Source organism: Crocuta crocuta, unplaced genomic scaffold (genome assembly GCF_008692635.1).
Source record: "Crocuta crocuta isolate KB4526 unplaced genomic scaffold, BGI_CrCroc_1.0 scaffold373, whole genome shotgun sequence".
In the NCBI taxonomy this organism is placed as follows: Eukaryota; Metazoa; Chordata; class Mammalia; order Carnivora; family Hyaenidae; genus Crocuta; species Crocuta crocuta.
In genome coordinates, this window is record NW_027531911.1 from 687278 (window position 1) to 693162 (window position 5885).

Sequence of the window (5885 nt, forward strand, 5' to 3'; positions counted from 1 at the left end):
TCCTTTTTCTTTTTTCCCCCCTTTTCATCTTGTTATTTTAATCTACTAAGTGGGTGAATTTCCATCTCACAGGATTTCATTATCTTCTGCTTTGATTAGAGATCATTACAATTTGTGCTATTTTCTTTACCTCCTTTGAAAGGACTTTCAATCTCGGTTGGTTTAATAAATATGCTAATGTATGTTACAAGAGTAAAACTCTAAGGAGATTAGAGGATGTTCTATTGTGGAGAAAGTATGTTATTTTACTTTTTTAAAGCATATATTAGAAATTTCTAAAGGGAGAGGATGCCTAGAATTTTTGAATAATTCTTAAGTGTCAATAGAAGATATTTTCATTATATTTAACAATATTTAACAATTTTTATCAAGTGCCTAGTGTGAAAAATTCTAAGAGCACTACTGAGGGTATGTCAAACAAGGCACTTATTCTCATGATGCCAGCACCTAAAAACTAAACAATTACAACTAAGAACTGCAACTATTCTGATGGCCAGTAGTATGGGGAAGCTTAAAAGGGATTTGAGCTATGTATTTAAAGAATCAGTGAGTGAACTTCAAGAAAATGATATATAGGGCAGTTCTTTAAGACAAATGTAATTCATACAGGTAATTGTATGACTACTGGGCCCAAAGAATATAAATAATTATGTCATAGTTTTCTCTACAGTGTTAATAATCCAATTTTATTAACCATCATTGTTTATTTTCTGTGATTTTCCCATTCATGTATTCTACTCATTTTTCTTTCGCCTATTCCATATTGATTTGCTGATGTTGTTTATATGGGAAAGATCGTGTGTATATTGATTAAGGGTAAGATTTTGGACTCCTGAAACACTACCTGCATCTAAATCTAACTGTATGCAATCACTGCAACCCTGGGCATGTTCTTTAATATCTCAGTACTTTAGTTTCCTCATCCATAAAATAGGATAAATAATGGTATTAATCACACCAGGGAGATGTAATCACAAAATGAATTAATATGCAGAATGCAGGGCACCTGGTGGCTCAGTCAGTTGAGTATTTGACTCTTGATTTTGGCTCAGGGTCATGATCTCACAGTTTCATGAGTTCAAGCCCTGCCTGGGGCTCTGCACTGACAGTGCAGCGTCCTCTTGAGATTTTCCCTCTCTCTCTGCCCCTCCCCTGCTCTCACTGTCTCTGTCTCTTCTCAAAAAAAAAAAAAAAAAAAAAAAACACTTAAAAATAATTTAACATTTATTTATTTTTGACAGAGAGAGACAGATCATGAGCAGGGGAGGGACAGAGAGAGACACACACACAGAATCCGAAACAGGCTCCAGACTCTGAGCTGTCAGCACAGAGCCCGACCGTGGGCTCGAACCCAAGAACTGTGAGATCATGACCTGAGCCAAAGTAGGATGCTCAACTGACTGAGCCACCCCGCACCCCTAAATAATAAACTTTAACCAAAAAAATGCAGGACTCATAGAAAAAAATTGTATAATTTTTTGCTATTGTATAACTATGAATTAGATATTATTTTTAGTGCAAATCTCTAACAGTTATCTAAAAGCTATCAGGCATTCATTGTGTGTTTTCACTGCCCCTCCATTATGTATTTCATTTTCCCAAATTGAAATTCTATATTTCTAATCACCTCTTCCGCTAGCTTTGTGGACATGTGACAGACTCTGCCAGTTTGGTGCAGCTGCATGAGACTCTGATTCACAAGGAAGTCACATCAGGAAACAAGCCAGGAATACTGGGGCACCAAACTTGTAGCACACATGAGCAAAGGCAGTGAGCTTATGAGGCTGGTAATAATGGTGGCCTTTGCTTTTCCAGGGATATGTCTAGAAGCATTCTGAATGGTCCAGTGTTTGTCATACTGTCATATGCTTTCCTACAATACAGCCTCTAACAAAACTAGGCTGTTGCAAATCCCCGGTAATAGAATTATTTACTTTTATACCCAGAGGTTTGAGAAAGCACCAAAATCTGCATGTGATAGGTTTTCAGGCTGACTTCAAAGAGTCCATGCTGTAAGAACTAAAGTTCTCATGAGGCTGTCTAAAATGAAAAAAAACATGTTCGGAGAGCCTATGGTGGTTCCATATGTGCTAAATGTGTCCCTGACCAGATCAAGTGTGTTTTCCATACTGAGGAGCAGAAAATCCTGAAAGTGTTAAAGGCCCAGCACACAGTTAGAAAGCTAAGTAATGAAATGAAGCTTATTTTAAGTAATAAAACAATTTAAAAGCTAAAAATAAAATAATAAATAATTATGATAGCCCTTTCTGAATAGCACTGAAGCATTAGGATTAGCAGTATTAGTTAACCACCAAATTCTATGGTGTGGTCTTAGAGTTTTTGCTGGGAACTTATTAATACTTCTTAATAAACACTTCCTACCTAAACCTGTGGGAATGTAGTCTATTGATTTAGAGTAGGGAGAAAGATCAATATAGTATTTGAGGCATCTAGCACTCAAGAAAATTTGAAATTTGTCATCTCACCTGACTGAGTTTGAAATCAGCAAGAAATAATGATAATGATAACTAACATGAAAGGAAGGATGTATTCCATGGCATATAATGATAGACATTAGCTTAGTTTATCACTGTGGTCACTTGGAATAACATGTGTTTTAAAGCAAGCTCTTCCTTGCACTGTGAAGAAAACTATAAACAAATCAAAAAAGGCAACCTACTGAATGGGAGAAGATATTTTCAAATAATTTATATGATAAGGGGTTAATATCCAAGATACACAAGGAATTTTCACAGCTCACTACAAAAAAACCAAAAAAACAAAAAACCATATAATCCAATAAAAAAATGGGCAGAGAATCTCACTAAATATTTTTCCAAAGAAGACTATAGATGACCAACAGACACATGAAAAGATGTTCAGCATCACTAATCATCAGGGAAATACACATCAAAACTATAATGAGATATCACCCCATGCCTGTTAGAATGGCTAAGACAAGGAATATGTCTTGGTGAGGAATGGAGTAAAAAGAACCTTCAGTTACTGTTGGTTGGAATGCAAAGTGGTGCAGCCACTGTGGAAACAGTATGGAGGTTCTTCAAAAAAACTGAAAATAGAACTACCGTATGATCCAGTAATTCCACTACTAGTTATTTACCCACAGAAAATGAAAACAGTAATTTTATTTTATTTTTTAATGTTTTATTTATTTCTAGGAGAGAGAGAGAGAGACAGCGTGAGCAGGGGAGGGTCAGAGAGAGAGGGAGTCACAGACTGAAACAGGCTCCAGGCTCTGAGCTGGCAGTCAGCACAGAGCCCGACGCGGGGCTCGAACCCACGAACTGCGAGATCATGACCTAAGCGAAAGTCGGTCGCTTAACCGACTAAGCCACCCAGGCGCCCCAAATAAACAGTAATTTTAAAAGATGTACGCTGCTAGTGTTAATTGCAGCACTATTGATATTAGCTATGATATGGAAACAACCTAGGTGTCCATTGATAGATGGATGTATTAAGAAGTTTATATAGATATATAATNTATTATGTATATATAATGAAATATTACTCAGCCATAAAAAAGTAATGAAATCTTGCCATTTGCAACAACATGGTTGGACCTAGAGAGTATGATGCTAAATTAAATAAGTCAGTCAAAAAAAGACAATTTGATTCAAAAGAAATATGATTTCATTCATATGTGGAATTTTAGACACAAAACAAATAAACAAGGACAAAAAGAGAGAAACAAACAAAAGAAAATAGGCAAATACGGGGAACAAACTGATGACAAAGGGGAGATGGATGGAGGGATGGATAAAACACATAAAGAAGATTAAGTGTACACTCATTGTGATAAGCACCAAGAAATGTACAGAATTGTTGAATCATTATATCTCACACCTGAAAAAAATATAACACTGTATGTTAGTTTAAATTCATTTTAAAAAACTAAAAAGTAATTTCTGGGTGATATTTAAAAAAAGGAAAGGCTGAAGGGGTTTGGTGATTACTATTTACACCATTTTAATGGGGACCAAAACTACCAGGTCTCTTTTGTGTATAGGCTGCTTCTAGCAGTGCAGGAGAGTTTAAAAAATAATTTAATAACTAAAAAGTTTGAAATCCTTACTTCAACCATTATCAGAAAACCAAAAGATCCTTAGGACATGCTTAAAATATTTTCTGTTATTTACCAACAGGGGTGTTTAGCAACACAGAAACTAACGCTGTTATTACTAAATTTCACTATAGGCAGAATCAACAGCTGTGTTAGGCTGTTTCTTCATGTATTTATTCATTCAACAGATATTTAGAGCCAACCACACAAAAGGCACTAGTACAGATGCTGCATTACAGAAACTAAAGAAATAAATTCTTTGCCTTCAAGGATCTTACATTCTATTGAGGGAGAGAGAAAATCAACAGAGACAAGATAATAGGTGTTAATTTAAAAAAAGAAGGCGGCCATTTGCAACAATGTGAATGGAACTAGAAGGTATTATGCTGAGTGAAAGTCAGTCAGAGAAAGACAGATATATGTTTTCACTTATATGTGGATCTTGAGAAACTTAGCAGAAGTCCACGGGGGAAGGGAAGGGAAAAAAATAGTTACAAACAGAGAGGGAGGGAGGCAAACCACAAGAGACTCTTAAATACAGAGAACACACTGAGGGTGGATTAAGAGGGACAGGGGAGATTGGGTGAGGGGCCCTGAGGAGGCCTCTTGCTGGATGAGCACTAGGTGTTGTATGTAAGCCAATCTGACAACAAATTACATTTTTTTAAAAAAAAGAAGAAGCTGGGCTAAAGAAACTGGAAAATGATGGGGTAATATTTTACAGAAAATGACCAGGGGATGCCCAGTGATACTTTGGGTTCTTCAAAAGCAGACGCCAAGATGGGTCAAATGAGCAGAGCTTTATTAAAGAAAATGCCTGTGAAGGATGAAGAAGCACAACCAGAGACAGTAGCGAGATATCAGACCACCTTATAACAGAGAGGAAGAAAACAGAGTATGTGGAATCTCAGACTTCACTGAAGTTTTAAACAAATTTTGGCAAGACAGTTTTCAAGCCAGAGTCACCTGTTTAAAGAGTTTCTCATTTTAAAGGAATGGGCTATCATTAGTTACTCCCATTAGAGTCAGTTATTGGCTTAGAGCAGCCCTTAGGAATCATAGCTTTGATTCAACATGAGAGCGGAACTGGTTGGGGGCGTTAGTTATACGTCCAAGGTCACAAAAGCTGAGCAGCATATTTTCATGTCTACCAGATCCCTTAAGAAGATATCATTAGAGCACAGAGCCTGAAGAAAGTGAGTCATCAACTAACAGAAATTGATCCCTGTGATAGTTTGGGTAGTATTTTAGGTTTCATTGTATGATTTATCAATTTAATTATCATTCATTTATTAATATACTATTTGTAGAGCTAATTTGACAAGCAAATCAAAAAGGATTAGCCCGGAAAAATTTTAAGCTCAAAATTATTGTTACTATGTTTCTACTGTAATAAAAAAAAATACGAAAGGAGAGATTTTTTTCCTAATGTCCCACTTTCCCCTTCAACATATGCATTGTTTGCCACCAAGTTCAAAATACTCCTACAAGACTTCAAAAATAGAGGATGTTAAATCCTAATTTTTTCTCAACAAGTATTTGTTTTAAATGAATGTAAATAGTTCCAATAATACAAATGCCATAGTTGCTTGTCTGTGACTACATATTTAGAGAAGCTAAATTTACACAAAAGCAGTATATGGGTTTTCTTTACCCAGTGACAAATGAAATAAATGGCGATATTTTTCAATGTAGAATAAAGTCTTTTGAATATTGTGGACCAGTTTTTACTTCATTCATTATCTAATTCAGATTATAAAATATCAGTTATATTTTATCAATATGATACAAACACAAAATTGCA

The 5885-nt window shown here is 35.6% G+C and overlaps 1 pseudogene; it reads left to right on the forward strand.

Annotated features, from left to right (window-relative positions):
• Window positions 1-1838: 1838 nt before the first annotated feature.
• LOC144240396 (large ribosomal subunit protein eL34 pseudogene) lies at window positions 1839-4957 on the forward strand (annotated as a pseudogene).
• Window positions 4958-5885: the final 928 nt, after the last annotated feature.